Raw genomic sequence first — 23370 nt, forward strand, 5'->3', positions numbered from 1 at the left:
ATGACTAAAAGGCTGCATTAATAAGTGCTTATCCAAAAATGTTTATTTTTTGTATTACAAGATCTATGGTAAAACATGAAAAACAGCATTTGCGTTAACTAATTAACTTTTCAAATTTGGGTCTTGTTTTGAGAGGCGTGAGCAGATGAAGAGAGGTTTGCACAGCAGGCTTAAATTGACGCGGAGCATGAAGATCCTTACTCCTTTGTATTCCTTCCGAGTCATAAATAATGGATTGATGAGCTCTGATGACATTAACGCGGGGATGAGCTTAATGAGCACCCAGGCATTTCAATCAAACCAAGTTAAAAACTGTTTTTGATTCCGAATAAAGTCCGACGTCTGTATTTGTTCCACCTGCGGTTTATTGCGATGGATAATTTTCGGCCAGCGACCCGAGATTTGGACCTGTTGAGGCCACTGCAACTTATCATTAAACTTTAATGGCTTGGTGTTCATAATATACACACTAATTTCTTTGATGAAATTCTGTTTTTTTTTTCTTAATTCCCCCAAGCGTGACTGAGTGGCAAGCAGGAAGGTTCATGGCCGTGAAACGGTTTCAACTGGAGCTCTTTGATAGCTCCTAATAATATCCCTATGGTTGACCGATGAAATCAAATGGAATGACGATTCTTTAATTCCTGATCATTAAACTCACGGTGTCCAAGGATTTGACGCCTTCTTCCAATATTAAAATATATATATTTCTCATAATTTGATTGAGGAGCTTTACAAATTAGCATGATCATAAAGATTTCGCCTATGTATGTGAAATGGAGGCTTCGTCATCAAATCTTGATTTTTTATTTTTTTTTTACATATTCAAAATTTGCATGCACGTCTCATTCGCTCACATTCACTTCAGTGGTTGTTACATTGATGATGTCTTGCAGCTTTTCACTGATTTTGGTTAGGTTGCATCATCAACACGAAAGAATCACAGTCTACGGCGGGCCAAATTTCTATCGAATATTCATTTGTTGACTATATTTACCTGGTTAAGTTACAGTAAACACTATGGGGGGAGAGGGAGGAATGAAACTGCTTTAATGTGAACATCTCAGCTTCTTCTCATATTCTTTGTAGAATTAATCCAGTAATATATTTGCTATTTCAGCCAAGAGGAAGAAAGAGGGGAGGATGAAATGTAAGCATTGAGTGGTGAAAATTGATTCCTTCAAACTTGCAATCCGACGCAGGACTAAGGGGATTTAGAAGTGCAGGAGAAGCACAGGGATGTTCCAGTAGCCTGTTTTTAATGAGTGCAGATTTGCTGAGCGTACATTTTTGAATCTGCATTTTAATTCCTACAGTTATTTTCTAGCGTATATGAGAAGGGTTTGAAAACAGGTCATGGATCACTGTTGAATTTTAAATTGAGCCAGTGATCATACCGTAACATACAGTAGTCCTGTTTGCATGTGTTTTTTTTTTTTTCCACATCACAATGAAAAGTGACACAAAATATATGCGTTGTGGAGGTCTTAAAATGGTTGAAGCGAGTGCACGGCACTGCTGATGGAGGAAGCTCTCTCGGTGCAAGAGTCGGAGCGAGGCCGGATGTCCTCTCCGATTAGCGAGGCCGTGTGTGAGTGCACTAATGCACCTCGCTATTAGCATGTTTCTCCTGGTTGCCACGGGCAGCGCCCCGCCGCTTCCCTCCATTCGACGTGTCAGCACGCATATCAATCAGAGCGTGCCGTGGCCCGTGGGCTTTATATCACTAAGAGAGGAAGAAAGAGGGTGTGGTTCCGCTGCGCTAAGTGCGTCAGTGAATGCTTTTCTTGGTTGGATCTTGTGAGTAAAAGTTTGCACACACCGTTTTAAGAAATTATATAAATATTTTAGAGGTTTAAGTTCGTTTAAGGGTTTAAATGTGTCACTTAGTGTACACCTGACAATATGTGCATTTGAAAATAAGGGATCGGTTACAAAGGTCCAACTGCACATTGTCAATAAACTGTACCATTGTACCATTCATTTCTGTGCTCAAGCATGGATACTGTCACCATTGACAACTATCATCACCTACATATCATAATATTCCTATTTTGCTGTATGAAGTTAAAATATAGGATAGCAATAAGAAAGGAGGGGAAAATACAGAGGTTCCTAGAGAAATCTGAGTATGGTTTAAAAAAAACACACAAATCTTGATGGAGAGTCCTAACATCTGCCATGCATGTCTAACAAATGTATCCTCTTCTGTTTCTGCAATTAAATTAAAGAAATAACATAATTTACCCAGTTATAAGCAGGGTGAAAAAAAACTCTTAATTACTGCCACAACCCCCACCTGTCTAAACCGGAAATGTAAACCCGGAAGTAATGGCGTTAGCGATCGCCGCTAATCAACATTAACATTATTTTACGGTTAATTCTGGCTTTTATAACGTTCATGCTTGGCTGCACATTACTAAAATAGTTATCGCACATCACCATAAAGCGAAACAAACGTTCTCATATGGAAAAGGTGAGTCTATTTCCGCATTTTTGTGCACCATCTTTGCTAGCAAGTTAGCCACATAGGAAGATGAATACCCGAATACTTCTTATGTGTGACTTTCAAGCAAAAATCAGTCTTTTTTTTAATCACATTAATGTTTTAAACGCTGTTGATAAAGTACAAACTCAACAGAAATAGCAGTAGTATTCTCTTTTCTGAATCTTTATCATGCAACGATAAGCGCGCCACCTGTGGACGATGGTGGGTATTACCGGTGAATAAATAAATAACCTGAATAACTATGTCAAATTGAATGAAAGTGCGTTTTTCGGAAAGAATGTGCTTTCTTTTATTTGATAATATTATGTCATCAATTTATTTTACTTATTTTGCTGTAAAAAAAAACTTCCCAGGCCAATGAAGATTATGGGGTCAACAAGAAAGCAAACTTCAACTGAAGGCAGGGCAGATTCTTAAAATATAGTTTGATGTTCCAAATATCCAGAACTTTCCACAATACCATTGAAGACATTGTTGCCATTATCATCCATTTACTTGTGTAAAACTGGATTTTCAGGGCTGACCAGACAAGATTGTGGCCTGTTGTTACGGACATCAAACCAGACTATTATCATCTTCTCTCTGGAAAAACAACCTCCATCCAAACTAACAGTGATGGTGAGTCAGCATTCATTTTATGTTCTGCTTTTTCTAAGTTTGATCCATCGGTACATGACAGTAGCATTGGATTACTATAAGGTCTGCCCACCCCTCTGGTGGGGTTGGGAACCACAGCTGCAAGACGGGATTCAAGCTTTGCAAAAACAGAAAAAAACTCTCCATACCAATAAAACTTGGCTGGCCTGTAGAGCTTGTTCAATCATTAATGCATAGATAGAGGGGTTGAATGAAAACGATGCCTGGAGGTGGGTGAGAAGCCTTCACCAGTCCGAGGAGTGATCTGTCTGCCTAAAGAGCTTTGTTACCATATTAACACTAACCTCGTCACATGGCCTTGTCCAAAAAAAAAAGACTTGGGCATGGGAGCATTGATGGATAGAAAAAAAGAAGAGTAGCCACGCGTGTAGAGGAGTGAGGCGTAAAGCATGAAAGGATGATTGGAGGGCCGAGGAGACAAGAGAGATGAACTGGAGGGAGTCAAAATCAACTTTCCTCCTTGTTCTCCAACCTACTATTACATCTCCCACCATGCTTCTTTCTTCTGAAAATCACCCCGAGGCGACGGCCCTCTCCTGGGTGGCTCGCCCCCGAGCGGAGCCCTTGTTCCTCGCACGCTGGCAATCATTTGAGCCTGAACCGAAGCTTTTAGGGGGAGATCAACCTCCAAAGGCTCAGACGTCTCTCACCCCCACCTGCATACGCCACGGCAGGCCTCGTCTCAGGCCGACTTTGACGCACGTGCATGGCGTGCTTCCTTCCCCGCTTAATCCCACAGCTACCATTCATACAGCAATGGAAGAAGGTACTATAATAGTTGGACAAATTCTAACCTGATGTAAAGACATTTTTTTTAAATCTGAACACATAACATGAGATTATCTACCAAGCTACACTAATGATTGCTGCTTAATTCAATATTTCATAAAAAAGACTTTCTCATTGTCACAAAAAAAAAATGATAGGAACATCCTGACAAGGGCCACACGGTGGCCTAGTGGTGAGCATGTTGGCCACACAATCATTAGATGGGAAGATCTGGGCTCAAATGTCCATTTGGGCATCCCTGTGTGAAGTTTGCATGTTCTCCCTGTGTGTGGGTCTTCTCCGGGTACTCCGCTTTCCTCCCACATTCCAAAAAACATCCATGTTAGCTTAATTGGAGACTCTAAATTGTCCATCGATATGAATGCAAGTGTGAATGGTTGGCGACCAGTCCAGGATGTACCCCGCCTCTCACCCACAAGTCAGCTGGGATAGGCTCCATCATACCCACGTGTGTCTCATTCTGACTTCCTTCAGCCCTTAGTGTCCTCTTGGATAAAATATACATTAAGTAGTAAATGTAATGTAGTTAATTACTGGAGACACTCGTTCTCCTCCATGTCTCGTTCTATTTACTCTTTGCAATCAGGTTCCTCTCAGATAAAATTGATGTAGAAGACTTCATTGTTTGTTAGTGAGTCTCTTTCTAACTGGTGCTCAATTCTCTTGCTACCCTTCAATTAAATTGACCCCTGTTCAACTCCATTGATTGTTGGTGTTTCCTTTTATGGCCAATGGGCTGTGGTTTCTATAGTTTCCATAACGGAAACACTGTGATAGCTTGGAAATTAGTTTTATTTGTGGTCCTGTTAAAATTACAGCTGCAACACTGCGATATAAAACTCTAAGAATGTTCCTCCTCATATTATTATGATTAATCTCATTTACTACCATAGTCTGTAGACCAAGCATGTTTCTCTACAGCAAGAGTGTAAAAAAAGTGTCTTACATAATGCTCCTTTCTGAGGTAAAGATGTGAACGGAGAAACCGCATGATGACATCTCATCCTGGTACCTCGGTGGCTTGTCTCCGCATCCGTTATGACATAACAGGAGCTCCAGGGGCCATGTCAGCCTCTGTCACGCAACCGCAGCGCAAGGGGGAGCTGCAAACCCTCGCGGCTAGTGTGTGTGTGTGTGTCTTTTTCACGCCAGGTATTGACCTGCCGAGGCCACACATCCCAAGCTGCATTTCCACACAGGTGGCAGAACAGGTAGAGTACAGTGGGCTCCTCTGTCCTGCAATCCACCTCTGGCAGATCTTTTATTTAGCCCGCTGCAGCAAACGGCTCCTTCTCATGAATTATGCAGCGGTGGGCCCTTGTAACAAGCTCCAGGCCGACTCTACACCTTGTGTGTGGCTTAAAATATAGATAAAAGCCCAACAGCCGGCTACAAACATTTTTTTTTCCCAAGACTAGAAGCAGGCCTGGTGAGGAGAGAGTCCACGCAGCAATTAGACTGGGCCGCCGTGCTGCAGAGAGTCCACATGCAGCTGTTGACTGTATAACAGAAAAGCAGACTAAAAGGGAACAGTGAAGTCAAAAACCTAATGGCAGAGCCAGCCCTACACAAAATGGCGCCCTTGGCGAGACCCCGCTCCATTGGAGATTTACATACGGCTACAAAAAAAGTATGTGAATAAAATACACAGTAGTGAAGATTTTTTGGCACCCCCTGGAGGGGCCGATATTGTAGGGGTCCAATGGAACAATAATAACAGTAACAACAACAACATGCAACATACAAGTATGAAGGGCTTGGGTTGTCTTGGCGCTATGAGCTCTTTGTATCAGTGAGATGAGCTTGAAGTCGGCTCCCTATGCTGATTTCATAACAAAGCTTATGCAACTTCCCAGACCGGAACAACGTGTGTGCAGCACTGCTGTTATTATAACAAGCCTGCTTGGTTTTTATGAAAGCGATTTGAAGAGATCATGTATTTAAAAGAGCTTCCAAATTACATTCACTATGACCATAAAAGGTGTAATTTCCTATAGTCTAGACCCCTTTTAAACAAAGTCCTACTGTAGTTTTCATATTTTAGTGTGCATTTACTGGCGAAAGGAAGCCCTTCATCCACTTGGTAACCAGTGTTGGGCATGTTATTTTAAAAAAAGTAATTAGTTACCAGTAAAAGTAACTACTACATTACTCGCCCCTGCTGTATGCTATGCTGTATCTACTACCCGGCACTTTGGATGTGCTCTAAACACCCGCCCACCCAAGTTCTCTGATTGGCTGAAGACGCAATCTTACTAAACCTTAGCCAATCCTCATTGCTCGTGTGGTTATCTCACCCCCTTCCTTGTCACTCTGCAACTCTCTCACACTCTCACTGCGTTATATTTTTTAGGCGGCTTCAGTAACGTGCAGTAACAGTGTCGAAAATGGTAACGCATTATGCTGACAGTAAGAGTACTTGGTTAGATTACCCATTACTAAAAAAAAAAACGGCTTTAGTAATTCCCATCACTGTTGGTAACAGTGTTCTGGGTGCCCTGAAATTGTATTTTTTGCTAAGGGCTTCCGGAGTGGGGAAAATCTGGCAACACTGCCTTGTTGTTTCCGTGTGGACTAGCCAAAACTACTTTCTAGAAACGAGGACATCACCGTCATGTCGGACCTGAAGACCTAAACAAGTGTTCTCATCCCAGGAGTTGAACATTGGCTACCTGGGTGAAAGCCATCAATACAAACCAGTAGACCATATGCAGTTGTCCATCTATAGCAGGGGTGTCAAAGTCATGCCATGGAGGGCCGAGACGCTACAGGTTTTCTTTCCAGCCACTCACTAAAGCAGGTGATTTTAATGATTAAGCCACCTTTGGTTTGAGGGAAGGAGCTCGTCAATTAAATTACCTGCTGGAGAAACTGCTTGTAAAGAAAACCTGCAGTGCTTCGGCCCTCTCTCGACATATGTCATCTATAGGGACTCGCTGAACGCCGGCCACCGGGGTAAAAACCAGGATTCCTAACCACTAGACTATATGGGACTTCAGTTTCCTGGCGATGACTAGCTTACTTGGATCTCAGACAAAACACAGTGAGTTCAAATTCAAGTGAATATGTTAAAAAAAGCAGCGCTTTTGGCAGGCACCGTTCTTCACTTCTCTCTCAAAGCAAAGCAAGCTGGACAGAGAACATCTGTTATAATCCAGGTTTTCTTACACCATATACATTGCGTATCCGACTCATGATCTACTACTGATTGATAAACAGAACAAAAGTTGAATTGTACTTTTTGTGTATCGAAAGAGTTGAATGACGCAACCGGACTGGCTTGATTTTCTTTTTTCCAGGTCCAAACCCATATTCAACTCCTCATGTATACCATGTACCGAAAACCTTTAAGACACGTTTTGAGTATGTGGATAAAAACATATTGTTCCTGAAATCATCATTCATTCTTTTCGTTAAATATATACGATTATTTTGAGGAAATGGAGTTGAAAAATGTCTGCAATTTGGGTCACAGCTGAGAACCACTATATGAGGCTGCAAGACTAATGGCTGCACTTCTTGTACTTTGTGAGACGGCCGCTATGTACTGTGTATAAATGTGTAAGTGCATGTACAGTATACACACAAGCATATGGGCTTTTTCTACCTTTCTACCGGTTACCTCATTCAACTGCTGATGATGCAGCATCAGGACCAACTGGGGGTTGAGTATCTTGCCCAAGGGTACTTTGACATGGGCAACATTCAGGTCGAGAAATTCTTCTTCAATATCATATCACTCCAAGAGTATAAATCCTGTTAACTTCAATTCAAACTTTGTGAACTATCCCGATTTGGTCAATGAATCTCAACGTTTGTATCATATTTGTTAATATGTTTTCATTATTTAAAGTGAACAAGAAATACTAGATGACTGTAACATAACCCAGTACCGCTTATGAATTGTTTAAAGACACAGCATAAATCCTTTTACACACAGTTAGGAACACCATAGTGGTGATTATTTGAAGTGGAGTCGCCGTGAATTCAATAGTGAATATGATATCTTACAACAGTGAGTTATCTATTCATGGCTCCATTAATGAATCATAGCTTCCCCCCTTGACTTTATACTCCAGACATGCCCTCTTTGAATATGTCATAAGCACTTATTCTTTTTTAATGGCTTGGCATAGCTTCCTCCGACATAAAAAACAAATATGTATGCTCAAACATGACGTTGCGCAAAAACAGGGAGGGATTAAGAAAGGGGTGATGTGAGATCATCGGATTATTGTTATGCAAGTTTGTTGAGGTGAGAGAATACGGTTTCTTTCTTCAGGTTACATTATTTATACTTTATACCCAAAGGGCTCTTTAAGGCTCTTTTTGCATCACTTTGCAAGGCCGAAATATCACGGCAGAGACTGAACATGGGGTCAGATCCATCCTATGAAACAACCTTGGCATGGATTCTACTTTTAAGACATCATTTCCCATGAATAGGCAGTAAATGAATCTTGAATTTCAGCATTTACAATGCAAGTTAACAGTTTTTTAGCAATACGTCAATCCCCAAAAAATCAGTGGGACTTTCGCTCAGTAATCCAGCCACCGTTTGTCTACTTGCCACAGATAAATAATGCACAGCCCGACGATTACAACGCACAGATCTGACAGCGGACGTCGCTAATTTATTGATTACCCCCTCAGTGTTTCAAGACGGTGGGGGTTAAAATGTCAATCAGATGATCTGAGTGTCGCCTCAGTCGAAGTTATTCATCCTCATCCTCTCCAGAAGAATACAATTCCCCTGCTCTGATGTTGCGATGTATTATTAAGTGTTATGCTTTCGGGGCGAGATGCCGCTCCCGATTAGCCATAAAGTGAATAAAAAAGTGCAAAAGTGTTTAATGTTGCAACAGAATCCTGTGAAGTCGATGGCGTGGCTGCATGTTGTCGCCGCTTAATATGTGTGGTTCGTTATTTTGTCTGACTCGGTAGGTTCACCTTGGTCCCTACTTATCCAATTAACTAGTTAGCTAGTCGGCGAGGGGACACATCTCGTCATATTTTTAGATATGTTTGCCAAAAAAAAAAACAACAAAGAAAAGCAAAGAAAGGAACCTTGGGGAGATGCGGGACCTTGTCAATCTCCCAACATCTGCTTCTGTGACAGGAGGCCTGGAGGTGCAGCTGCTCCACTGGGCCCTCAAGACCAGACCCAGCAGCAGACCACGAGGTCCACTCAAAGCCTGCTGGGACACCAAGAGACCAAGACAGACATGAGGTATGTGTGTGTGTGTGTGTGTGTGTGTGTGTGTGTGTGTGTGTGTGTGTGTGTGTGTGTGTCTGCTTGACACATCTGTCTTCCACACGCATACACACACACACACGCACACTGTGCCACTCAGCATCTTTAGTGCTGCCCCCTTCGACAGCACCAGATGTTGTTGATGTGCAAGCAACCTACATTCTGCAAGACAAAAACACACTTACTGAAATGTATAATAATATATACACACCCAGTTGAAAAATTGCAAAAATTGGCATTTTGCTCAGTTGGATCTTAAGGATGTTCTTCAAAATGCCAAAAAATAAAATAGCATTAAAGTGAAATTGACTGTTCATCAGCTGATCAAAAGACCACAGCCTTTAAAAGCCAAAATGTTGGCAAAAATTTGCATTCAATGTCATTTTATCACGTATTCATACTGTCACAATCTCTTTGATGTCAAAGGCAAAAAAGCTTTTTCTCTTGTTGAGCGGAATAAGCAAGACCTCTTGCAGCATGCCACACTTTAGTGAAAACAGGTCACGGATAAGTTGAGCCAGGATAACCAAGATATCCCATCTTAATCAGGCCCCTAGTCTTTAAATGACAGGCAGATGTTCTCTTACAGGATGATCTCGATGAGGTACTGTACATGACTTGCTGAAATGATACACCCAAGATGTTCAACCTTCTAATCAATACCCAGAACACTTTCCAATTTCAATTCTTGACCTGTGATAATTGGCTGGGCTGATGGATGGCGGTCTGTGCGAGAGTGGCCTCACCACCCCGTCACCTGCAGTGACGGAGGCTAGGCTAGGTGAATTATTAATCGCTAATATCATTATGTAGGCTCTGCTTGTCATAACAATCCCGACTTGGGGGGGTGGAGAAACTCAATCTTCTGCCGTGCCCCCTTTGCACAGACAATGCTTCTCAATTATTGATACCAACTAATTGGCTACAGGAATCGCGGGGCAGGGTTACTTTTGTCCCCCGCCTCGCAGCTCCTTGAAGAAACAATCTTATGATGAAGCCATCCCAACCTGACGCCCCCGTGTCAGCAAATTAGCAGGGACTACGACCCTGCTCGACCCGCACCACTTATATACCTATTTTTTTTCCTTTTCACTCAGAATTTAAGATTCTCCTCCTTGCCTCTTCACCTCGACAGTGGTTAATTAAATAAGAATACCATGTAGATATACTTAGGTATAGACATTTTTTATTCCTGGCACATCGCAATGCTGACAAAGGTTTGACGTAACCTGCTAACGGAGGGGAAAACCTGCAAAGAGACACAAGTTGCGTGGATGGCTAGGGGTTAATAGGGTTTAATTAGGGTCAAGGTACCGGTCCATGGGGCCAACCACGCTCCTGGTCGCCTTAACCTTCATTAACACATTATCAACTAGCTGAAGGACATAGAGATTGAAACAGCCTCGTTGGGAGAATTATGCACTTGTCAAACTAGAAGGGGGCACTCAGTAGGGCGCATAGCGATGTCGATGTTAGCTGTTTACATGCACACATACTAACTTTTTGAAACCCATAATCAAAAATATATCTTTATAAGAATCATGATCAAAAGTTTGTCATTTTGTCAACGCTATACATCAAATTTAATCCCCCCAAATTTTGAGTTTTTCTGAAAAAATGATTAAGATCAACAGTCAAAAGTTATTGAGTCATACACTAATTTTAATCAAAAAACACAAAATGTAATCAATACCAAATTCAAATTTTGGTTCAAGATTCTGCTTCCAGATTTGAATCACTTTGCCCTCGAGTCATCCCATTCATCCATCAATTTCTTAGTGCATACTTCTCTCATTTAGTGTGGAAGTGGTAAGTTTGTGGCTTCTTTGTCCTTCTTCTCGACTCCATTTGAAATACATTAAGTTTAGAATACACAAATTGGAGAGGCTAACTAGTTAGCTCAGTTGCTTGCTATACTTTTTGTCCCTGCAGTGATCCCGTAGCCGGCGCAATGTGACGTAAACAAAAAATAAGTGTAAAAGTAACCATAGAGTGTTATTTCATATTTCATTTTTCTTAAAATGTGTATTTAGAAAATCATAAACAAGGTTTCTATGCTTTAACTATGAAAATATTCAATTTATTAATATTAAATCCTACTATGCGGAAATTCAGTTATGCTGAATTTTTTTGCAAATTGCTAAATTTTCCCACTGAGTTACGAATAAAGGCATATCTTATTTTATCTTAATTTTGGTGTGTTATCTTTCTGTTGCAGCTCAGAGCAAAAAAATAAATAAATCCATCAATCCAAATTCATCTTTCAGATCATGAAGTTACATTTCAACTTTTTTTCATCTGTTCTCAACTTTTTAGTCAATGTTATGAGTCTCCAGACTCTATATTTAGCCCTTTAGCCATACATAAAATGCATACCAAATTTCATCCCCCTCCCTCGTGACTATCCGTGATAATATATCATTATATTTAAGACTGGATTCACCGATACAAAATACTTTTTCGTACATTTTGCCAAGCCCGCCTTGTCTCCCCCTTCTCTCTACTCAGACAAACCCGTCTGATGGAATCCTTGGTTTCTTTGCCAACTGAAATATTCATTTTCTTTAAACATGCTGTCAAGTGGAGAGAGTGGCGATGCTTGAAAGTAGGCCAGAGCGATGACGCTGGCAGGGGGAGATTGAAAAACACCAGCGACAGGGGATGGAAAACACACTTCATCCCAGATGGTCCCTTGGACAGACACTCGGATATGAGGCTGTTTGTTGAAGCGTTTAAAAGACAGACATTTATTTATCTGTTAGTCATATTGCATATAGACATTACAGGCATTGGCAAGATTGGTCACTTTGGTTCTGTGTTTTGTGTTGTATTGGTCGGAAATAGACCTGAATTCTGTTCAAAATAATATCTTATCTGTTGTGTGCACATGAATTAAACTTAACGTATATTAGTAGCAGCCTGGTCGAGCCCACTTTCTGTATATTAAGTCTGCCTTAAGTGGCTTCTGTTTAATGTTGCAAGCGGTGGATTCTGTATATACTGGAGGTGCATATACTGGAGATATGTGTATATATATATATATATGTGTGTGTGAGTGGGCGTGTGTGTCCCATAACAGACGGGAGTGCCACCACTCTCGTCTGGTACAGTGTCCAAAGTTCCCCCCCATTAAGACCCGTCCCAGGTCTCTTAACGCACATGGAGACAGACAGCCACATATGGGCTTGAGCACTAAGTGGCTTGCCATCTTGCGCTCTTGCAGGTAAGTAGAAAAGAAAAAAAAAAAACACAAAGGGGCGGGGTCCAATGGGTGATGATGCTAATGCACACACCTCTCAAAAACCCTCCCTGCTGGCCTCTGTGGAATAGCCATGTCACAATCAAGAGGCTCCCTGGCCCTAATCTGCTTTTTAGGGCCCTGCCGCAAACAGTCATCTGCATAATCGAGACGACAAGTGTGGAGAGGGTGAAAGAGCAATGGAGTGAGGGGAGGAGGGAGGGAGGGATAGAAAATGCACCCGGAGTGAAAGATGGAGATGGAAGTCTAAAAATGCAAGAGGGAGGGGCAAAAAATGGGGACGTTCAGGTGTGTTGTTCTTGGAATGCACTTGTGGGAACATTAATTATATTTTTGGTGGCCATTTTGGGTTGTGGTGAAAGCTTGATGTTTTATAATGATTACAGAAATGGCCTTATGGGAAATGGTCACTAAGTTCCTCTTCCTGCAAAGATGTTTTGCTTGATGGCGGCCATGTTTTTTAACCAATCATGCTCAAATTGTATTAGATTAGATTAGATTCAACTTTATTGTTATTGCTCCTGTCACTGGTACAGGGCAACAAAATGCAGTTAGCATCCAACCACAAGTGCAAATTTATAAATACTTTATTAGTAAATAAATGAAGAAAAAGAATAGAGCTGTAAATGGACAGATATATGTACAAACTATAACAGGCTATGACTATAATACAGTGTGGATAGATGTGTACTTGTTTAGGTGAATACTGTAAACATCCCTTCTATATTTACATTACGTGAATTAGAATTATAATGTAGTTATAATGCAATTGAGAGTGTCACATGGCACAGACACTGTTTTCAATATGGAAAATTGTGCCTATATTAGATATATAATATGGACATGGTAGGTGTAGTTCTGCAGGTCCACTGTGTCACTGCTTTGGTTTCCCGTGTCGTCTCACACATGCAGATATATTCGGCAAGTCCACCTCGTCCTCATTTCTTCTCATTCTCCTCCCTCATTGTCTCTCTTCTCCTGTGCCTCTCTTTTGCATATGAAGCGATGAGGTGAGTCCAGCAAGCGCGGGATCAGGACCCCCCCCCCCACCCCCCCCCCCCCCCCCAGTCGAGCCCCGCATGCAGAGTGGGGAGGGAACAGGCCCCCTTCCACGGATGCCTAATTGATGGCCCTTTAAAATTCCCACAGAGGACCAATCAGGGGTTTCATCTCGGGGGCAACGCCGGGCTCAGATGGGCCAGCCGGGGGCTTCTGGAATAGAGAAGAGTGACAAGTGACATGGAGGTGAGGAACAGGATGAAGAGCTGTTGCACATGATGAGATTTTGTTGTGGAAAAAGCGTTTCAGTATCATTTTATAAAATTCCAGATATTATATTCACTGGTCCACAATTATGGACCGCTAATAAAGTCGGTCCACGTTAATGACAAAAATGTACATTTAATGGTGACAGGCGGTTGCACGGTGAATGAGTGGTTAGCAGGCCTCACAGCGAGGAGACCCGCGTTCAATTCCACCCTCGGCCATCTCTGAGTGGAGTTTGCATGTTCTTCCCGTGCATGTGTGGGTTTTCTCCGGGTACTCCGGTTTCCTCCCACATTCCAAAAACATGCTAGGTTAATTGGCGACTCCAAATTGTCCATAGGTCTGAATGTGAGTGTGAATGGTTGTTTGTCTATATGTGCCCTGTGATTGGCTGGCGACCAGTCCAGGGTGTACCCCGCCTCTCGTCTGAAGACAGTTGGGATAGGCTCCAGCACCCCCGCGACCCTCGTGAGGAAAAGCGGTAGAAAATGAATGAATGATTAGAGCCTTCTAGACATGACATAACACCCATATAGTACCCAATATAAAACAAATCATTTAAGTCATCTATGCCAAATAAAGGAACCTTTATTCAGGTGATGCATAACATGACCCCAGTGATAGAATCACCGTTTGCATGTCGGTTTTTGGGAATTTATAATCCAATCGCCTCGAGGTCTCCACACACAATGGTTGTTTGTCTATATGTGCCCTGTGATTGGCTGGCGACCAGTCCAGGGTGTACCCCGCCTCTCGCCGCTTTCTCTCCCAGAAAGCTGGGATAGGCTCCAGCACCACCGCGACCCTTGTGAGGATAAGCGGTAGAAAATGAATGAATGGTTGCAGGCCGCCACAAATAAATGAACGCACGTGGAACAGTGTCCTGAAAGCACAGCAGCAATAGGAAACCATGGTTTGTTCCCCTCAGTTCATAGCTCTGCTTTGAGATATGAAAACGAAAGTTAAAGCCAATATAAGATGACAAACTGCCCACCAAAATCCATTTTCCGGACTTGTCTTCCAGTGATGAGCGGCTCTGACAAATTGCAACGAATGCGCTCTCACTTCACTTTGTCCATTTCACATGCACACTGATCAAACATAAGCAATCGGTTTATCCTAACAGAGTATTTTCTACACAGCCCTCGCAGACATGATGCATCCTAACAAGCGCATGCATATTGCATCACCTTTACATATGTTTTTAGGGAATATCTCTTTTTTGCATTAATGCGAATCCCGGAGAGCTTTTGGTGCAACATTACTGGCAATGAAGATACAATGAAAACAGGCCAATACATTTCCATTGGCTGATGTTTCTGACATTTAGACATAGCAGCCCCTTGGCAGAAGAAGTCACGGGGGCGCCCTGGGGCACAAGGAGTTCTTGTTAATGGACGTGTAGTCAAGCTGCTCTAATGAAGATCTTCACTGCTTTTAAAGGAAGAATTCTAATCATCTTTATCATCCTGTTGGTCTACTGCTGTAATGAATGTTGTAAAATACGAAGGAATGTCAGGGCCATGCTGAAAAGAACGATAAATAGAAAAAAAAAAGCTGCAATGTTATGAAAAAAAACAATCTTACTAGATTAAATTTGTATTTTCTGAAAAATTCTGTATTTATGGAGACAACTTACAAGAAAAGTCGGAAATTTATTAGACTAAAGTTGTGTTTTTTTCCCCCCAAAAAAAATTTCAGGGTGAAAAAGTCATAATTTTATCCCAACGAGAATAAAGTCATACATTTCTGAGACTAAAGTTGTGTCTCAGACTAATTTTTTTTTCAGTGTGGCCCTACATACAATATAGACTTGGAATGACTGTCCAGCATGTCTTCCAAATGACCTTTCACCCTGCGTATCGCCCACATTTGACCCACTGCGTGCCATCCGGAGGTGTCATCATCATCCATCAGCACTTGCTGCCTTCACTTCCTGTTGTTGCATGTGCGTGCGTGTGTGTCTTGCACAAAGGGACAGTCTTCGGTAGGGGTGGGCACGTACCCCCAGCGGGACGCATTAACAAGCCCATCAAGTTAAATGTAGCCCCTGCATTACCTAATGTACCGAGGCCCACAAGCAGCAGTGTAGGAGACAGCAGCATTCATTATTGATCAGATGGAGTTGCGCCTCCGAATCTGGAAGCCTGACAGAGGGGCACTGAGGGTGGGGTAGTGGGGGGCAAACTTCAGGGGGGTTAGAGATGGAGTATTTTGTTGTTTAAAGGACATGAAATAGAAGTAAAGTCAGCATGAAGGGTTATTTTGAAAAATGTATGTTATAATGTATAGTTACATATTAAAAAAAAGCGACACGGCGGTCTAGTGGTTAGCGCGCAGACCTCACAGGTAGGAGACTAGGGTTTAATTCCACCCTCGGCCATCTCTGTGTGGAGTTTGCATGTTCTCCCTGTGCATGCATGGGTTTTCTCCGGGTACTCCGGTTTCCTCCCACATTCCAAAAACATGCTAGGTTAATTGGCGACTCCAAATTGTCCATAGGTGTGAGTGTGAATGGTTGTTTGTCTATATGTGCCCTGTGATTGGCTGGTGACCAGTCCAGGGTGTACCCCGCCTCACGCCCGAAGACAGCTGGGATAGGCTCCAGCACCCCTGCGACCCTTGTGAGGAAAAGCGGTAGAAAATGATTGAATGAATGACATGACATGACATGACATTCGATTAGATTACCTTCACCTTTGCCTGCATGAAGTCAGCCATGGCATGTCTCCTCCCATTCCATGTGGAAGTGGTAAGTTGTTGGCTTTTTACTTTGTCATTCTTCCCAACTCTATTTAAAATCCTTTTTATGTTTAGAATAGATACATTTTTGGCTAACTAGTTAGCTGGCCAGCATGCTGTGTTTAAGCAGCAGCCACCTTTTGTGTCCCTGCGGTGATCCCCTAGCCTGCACAGTGCAGTCGAGCAATGTGTTGTAAAGAATAATAGGCACAATTAGTCAGAATCTCACAGGTATAAAGTCACTATACAGTCAAAATACAGAAAAAAGTTGTTGACTATTGGTGTAAATGTCTCAGATATGGTGCTGATGTTCATTGGCTTTGTCTTGACTCCATGCTGTTGCATTAATGCAAATAAATGCATACAAAGGTATAGTATTTGTTGCTCATTACAGGCCTGTCTACTTGCTGGAGTCATGAACTCCTATAGCCTTTAGGTGATTATATTTTCATACGTTTCATCCATTCATTCGCGGGGGAAACGAGGTATTTGTAAATATGTCACTGCAACTATTTCCTTAACTTGTTCGTGTGTGTTATTGTCAAACTTCTTTTTCTTCTTCATCTCGTTGCTTCTATGAAGTGTGCGCCTGCGTTTGTGTGTGGAGGAGGAGGCTGAATTATTGATGGCCTTGCAGTGCAGAATTGTATGACAGCTAGCTTTAATTTTCCATTTAGCCGGAATACAGACAACACAGCACTAAACTGATCGATACGACACAGTGTAGACGTGCGGGACGATGACACGCATACACAAAAACCAATGAAAAGACTGAAAAATTATGTTTACCGTTATATAATAAGGCGATATAGTGATAGTGATATTTCCCATTGACTATGAGTGCACAACGTCTATGGTTACAAGAATAGACGTGCAGTGTACAGTTAGTCTCAACAAAGGTTCTGGCCTCCTCGTCCCTCGGTATTGATCGTCTGCTTGAAGTTGGATGATGATCGCTACGCCTGAAAGAACAATTAATTGTGCATGTGATCGATGTTCATCCAGGAATCAATGGACACTCTGTCTCTATTCTCTACATTCTTTGCTGTGTGTGTGTGTGTGCGCGCTCAAACGGGTATGACAGCGTGGGTTGCTTTCACTTATTGTTTCATTGTCAACTTTTCACTATATTTGGTCTAGATTTGGACGTTTCTGTTGACATGAGAATTTTGTTGCAAATTGCAAATCCTTTGGAAGAATCATCAACACTGATTCCTCCTGCTCTGTCTTACTTTTTGGTAGACCAGGTTCCTGCTGCCACGTATTGTACAGAGCTGTAATGACAAGCTACATTCATGAGTGATGACAGACCACCGCAAATAGATGCATGTATAGGAAACACTTCCATATATAGACTTTGACTTGCCCCAAAGAGTCACACTTTAGTTGAACTCTTGCGGAGATGGTTCCGTCTGGTTCAGTCTCCATCCAAATTTTTTTTTTTTTTCCACTATTAGTGTTTAGCCGTGCTAGATCTCATCTCTCTATGCATGAAAAACAACACTTCTCCGGGCCTCAGCTGCCAACTCCGAGCCGATTACGCTCGCTGCACACGGAAAAGCGGGAGCCACCCTCTTGAGTGCCACGGCATGTCCATTTTTTCCACCCCCAGCTGCAAATGGCCCCTGCGCTGGCTCGCACGCACCCACTTACCGTCCCCTTTGAAACGCTGCATGGTCATGTGTATGATTGGAAGGGCTAGGTGACAACATACCTGCTGACGGCATGCGGCACCTGGAAAAAAAAATAAATTACCTCACCGCAAAAATGTTATGAATATTTTAGTTATCCGTGTCTCGCCTCGGACATCTCCCATGATCACGGACTGAGAATAGTCCAGTTCTTTCTATCCAATCTTAGATGTTGAGTCTCTGTTTTCGCTTTTATGATGCCACTTTTCAGGCAGTCATACTGTGAAGCTATCAGACTTTCACAACTCTTTCGCACAGAGATCCTGATAAATTGCTGTATCAGAGACACAACAGTAGTCCGCAAAAAGCAGGGTATTGCAGTAACTGTAGTCTCTCAGATGGAACACCGGGCCTGTTTGACAGCAACGCCAGAGTAGTATTTTCAAATATCTGCTGGGTTCTATGTGAGATGCACAAATGTGAATACTCTGATGCAGAAGTTTTCCACCTGATCCGCTGGATCTTTGTAGAAGAGTCAGTCCTTTGGTTGAACAATCAGTGGACGATAGCTACTATAGGTACTTTCTACAACTCCGAACCATACCGTAGTACTTTCAACATCAACAAAGGGGTACTGAAAATCAGGGTATTCCAAGTTTTTGAGAGTACAAAACCAAACAAAAGGTGTACCCAGTCGTACTGCATGACCTTGTTTAGCAGAACATGTTGAGTTTGATGACCATAAAGACTTTACCAAACACATACGGATGATGGTGGGCATTGAAACAAAAAACAAGAAAGGGTAAGGAGCGAGACAAAGAGGGTAAGCGAGGGAGAAAGACAGAATAGAGAGAAGGAGGACAAGGCCCACCACACTCAGCTACAGGAAAGCAATTAATAATTTACATCATCTGTCACTGTGCGCTCCACTGGACCACTCAACAAACAGCGCCTGTAATTTAAGGCAAAACACACACACACACACACACATGCAGGCTCAGGGCGCACACACAGGAAATAAAAGCATGCGTGCCAAGAGACACCACAAGCTCGCATGCGACTCACCGGCGCAGCCTTGAGGCCCGGCACAGATCACACACTGCCCATTCGTCTCTTTTAAAGCCATGCCCGGGTCTAGCCCGGCTCAGCCCGCGTGCACTCCAGGAAGCTCTGGCTCCTGGCGGGGCCCCTGCCTTTTGTCTCGACGGCTGCCATGTTAAATTCATGCCGTGTGTGTGTCACTGCTAGCTAGCACCCGACAGTAAATATTTGATACATTTCCCATCCGTCTGAAGGAACTCCCCCAAGCATACGATTAGAGACGCCTGTTGGGGAGGTGGTAGCTGGCCATGATAAATTTAAAACGTTTATTTTGGTGAGTAAAAACCCGGTAAATGCCAGCTCTGAGGGTCCTAATTGAGCTGGTGCTTGCGGGGGACCCAAATGAATATTGGTGACTATTAGATGGTGACTATTTTCAGATTTATGTGATTTTTCTGTCATTGGCGTGTGCTTAACTTTATTGTTCTAAAGTATTATAAGAACACATTTCACGCCTATAGTAGTATAAAAAAAAAGTTACTCATGCATGCCGACGAATGGAAATAGATGCTGACACTGCACGCTGATAACATCATCCACTCTATGTGTTGTCACCATGTGACCTCACAGGCTGCACTCGTGTCCTAAATACTTCATGAAGGAGGCAAGCGGTTGTCATTCCGGCAGGAAAAACTTGTTGGAGTAGCGACCTTAAGGAAATTCAGGTTGATGTTTTTGCATCCATTCATTTTCTATACCGATTTTCCTCATTAGGGTCGCAGGGTTATGCTGTAGCCTATCCCAGCTGACTTTGGCTGACATGAAATAACAACGCATAGTCATCTTTCCATTCCTATTTTTCATCGTTTATACCACATTGCGCAACTCTTACACTGCTTAAGAAGGCATAATACTTACCACTTCCACACAGAATGGGAGAACCTGTTTTCACTCTATCATGTCAGACGTGCCGTGACTGACATGGCAGTGTTGAGATAATGTAATGTAATCATTACTTCCGCCTAGTCACCAGACTATTATATATTACTTGCATTTTAATATGTTTTGACTAATAATAAACAATAGTCGACCACAGAAGAGCGATGATTTATTAATTAACTTAAAACTGCAATACAGCGAGGGGGGGAGTGATAATTGAACGACGGTAAAAAGCCCGATGTGAGAGCCTTAAGCTAACTTTTGGGATGCATATTCCTGACATGCCAGCAAAACTCCTTGCATAATTAAAGGGTATAGTAATAGTAATTCGGAAATAACATACTAAATAATCGTTCATGGCTGTTGTTTGCATGTGCTATTTGTATAACCATGATTTTTCTAATTTATATTTCATTCCTGTCAGAATGAGAGCGGTGCAACATCGAGACAAGGTCAAAGCCAGACCGGGAACATTTCAATTTCACACTCCATCTGTCATAAAAAGTGTGTCTTCTCGTTTCATCTTGAACACCTGAGCCAAAACTTTGAACCACGAGAGGGGAAGAAAAAAAAAAAACACCACCTAGTGGAGTCACACGTGAAAGGCAACCTTGTAAAAGACAACGGTAACGGTCAAAGTTCATGTGTTAAAAGCCTCTTTTAACATTGTCCTCCTTCAAAACAAACGCACCTTGAGCTTGACGCACTTGACATGGATAAACTCTTTAGCTAACATGCTAACTATGTAAGAATCCCCCTCGCCCCCTAAGACCGACTGTGTGTCCCGCTGCTGTTTGGACTTCCAGGCCTCATCAATATTGTAAAGTGGTACTTAGTGGACAAAAGACGGCAAAGACCACAGGAGAGGACACCTGGGGAAGCAAGGAAGAAGGGGGGGGGGCAAAGATCAGATGAAGTAGCAGCCGTGTTGATAAATATGGACATTCGTGTTTAATAGGTCAAAGTATCTTTTATTTACTAATTAAACACATTCGAGGTAGCCTCGACGATGCAATATGCTAACATTTGCTAGCAACCTGAATGATGAATAAGAGAATGCTATAAAATGCTATTTCTATTGATGAATGTTATGAAAACATTCATTAATTTTCTACCGCTTTTTCCTCACGGGGGTCTCAGGGGGTGCTGGAGCCTATCCCAGCTGTCTTCGAGCGAGAGGCGGGGTACACCCTGGACTGGTCACCAGCCAATCACAGGGCACATATAGACAAACAACCATTCACACTCACATTCATACCTATGGACAATTTGGAGTCGCTAATTAACCTAGCATGTTTTTGGAATGTGGGAGGAAACCGGAGTACCCGGAGAAAACCTATGCATGCACGGGGAGAACATGCAAACTCCACACAGAGATGGCTGAGGGTGGAATTGAACCCTGGTCTCCTAGCTGTGAGGTCTGCGCGCTAACCACTCGACCGCCGTGCCGCCCAGTTAAGAAAACATATCTTACAAAATGTCCGGTAACTTACAGCATTTTTATGCTACATTTTTATATTTTCTTCGCATGATATTGCACCGCTTTATTGAGTGGAGACAGCCAAAGGCGTGAAAATAGGTGTTTACCCGCCTTGTGTGTCCACATCAACTCAGTTAACAAAATCAATAAGTGTGTGTGAGCCCGTCGTGAGGCGTGTGTGTGTGTGTGTGTGTGTGCAGGTGAGATAGTTGTTCCCTCTTCTTCACATCAATTATTAAGGTGTAAGGACACACCAAGGGCTCTCGGGGAGGTCAGAGGTTAGGAGACCACGACTCGAAAGGGCTTTCGGGGGGCTCTCCCTCAAGTCCCTCAATTCAAGCACACACACACACACACTGGTAGAGATTCAACCCAAAGAGTGTTTTTATCCACTCACACAAACCTCCAGGTCACCTTAATAAACACCTGGTTTTCACCAGGTAATCCAGTTTCCTCCCACATTCCAAAAACATGCATGTTGGGTTAATTGGCAACCCCCCGCAACCCTAATGAGGATAGTGTAGAAAATGCATGGATTGATGTTTGCTCCACTTGAAGATTACAGACAATTGCCACCAAAACTAGATCAGCAGTTCAACTCCCGACCTACTATATGTTTACCAACTTTGGAGACAAAGAGTGGTTCGCGCACAGGCCTTAGTTCGATTCCACTCTCGAGCATCTCTGTGTGGAGTTTGCATGTTGGCGCCGTGCATGTGGTGGTTTTCTCCGGTGACTCCAAATTGTCCATAGGTATGAATGTGAGTGTGAATGGTTGTTTGTCTATATGTGCCCTGTGATTGGCTGGCCACCAGTCCAGGGTGTACCCCGCCTCTTGCCCGAAGACAGCTGGGATAGGCTCCAGCACCCCCCGCAACCCTTGTGAGAATAAGCGGTAGAAAATGAATGAACGAATATTGAACCAATATAAGAGTCTGAAAAATTATTTGGTCACAAGTCACTTCATGTTATTACCATGACAGAAGTTTTCAAAATCTTGTTGACTTTCAGAAAAGACAAACGTTGGAGACCAGATATGCATGAATATTACGTCCTTGTATGTCAACAGAAATGAAATAGTATAATAAACTTCCTTGGAATGATAGACAATCCAATCGTAACTAATCTCCATCAATAAGTTGTTTGATGGGCCCATTATAAGCTAATGGAGAGGACTGAACACCACAGTCCATTGAGACCACCATGGTTATGAAGAACATAAATTCAAAATAAATAAAGTAATAAATAAATCTGCAGGTATGAGGTTTTTTTTTGTTTTTTTTTTGCAGTGTAAGCGGCTAAACTCGCTCAGAGCGGCCGGCCTCTCGTCTCCCTGAATGCCTGACTCTTCTGCAGCAGCGGTCCACACCTCGGAGGGGTTCTGATGACTTAGAACCTACCCGCCTTTCATTCCCAACCCCTTAACCTCTCATCTTTTTGAAACGCCTTGAGTTCTCTACGCAACTTTAGCTCACCTCCTCTTCAGTTTTTCAGAAGGCCCAAGATACCTTCTCACCCGTACCTTCACCATCATCATACCCTTACCTTCACCACAGTTGGCTACATTGAAGCGGGCTGGCTGATGCGTGTACCGTTAAAGGGGGCAGGGGAGGGTGGGCGGCCCAGCAGCGCCTGCCCGTGTCTGGGCCTGCCTCATGAAATATTGACGGGCGAGTGTCCCTTCCAGGAGCTGGCTCTCTCTGTCTTGCGAGGAGGTTTGGTGGTGGTGAGGGAAAGAGGGGGGGTATAAGCGGGGGTGCTGCATTAATTTTTCAGACTGCAATCTCCTGCTTGACAAACTCT

General features: G+C 42.8%; 1 long non-coding RNA gene across 3 annotated transcripts; it reads left to right on the top strand.

The window, feature by feature from the left end:
- The first annotated feature begins 2304 nt into the window (after positions 1–2304).
- LOC131137842 (uncharacterized) lies at positions 2305–23136 on the top strand. Of its 3 annotated transcripts, none has more exons than XR_009131986.1 (5): positions 2305–2476; positions 3027–3127; positions 9075–9185; positions 13472–13713; positions 22857–23136. It is a non-coding gene; the product is annotated as an uncharacterized LOC131137842 (long non-coding RNA). The 3 variants fall into 3 exon arrangements; XR_009131985.1 differs by lacking the exon at positions 22857–23136 and adding an exon at positions 20512–20894; XR_009131984.1 differs by lacking the exon at positions 22857–23136 and having other exon boundaries at positions 13472–15358.
- The last annotated feature ends 234 nt before the right edge of the window (positions 23137–23370 follow it).

Source organism: Doryrhamphus excisus, chromosome 11 (assembly GCF_030265055.1).
Source record: "Doryrhamphus excisus isolate RoL2022-K1 chromosome 11, RoL_Dexc_1.0, whole genome shotgun sequence".
NCBI classification, from domain to species: Eukaryota; Metazoa; Chordata; class Actinopteri; order Syngnathiformes; family Syngnathidae; genus Doryrhamphus; species Doryrhamphus excisus.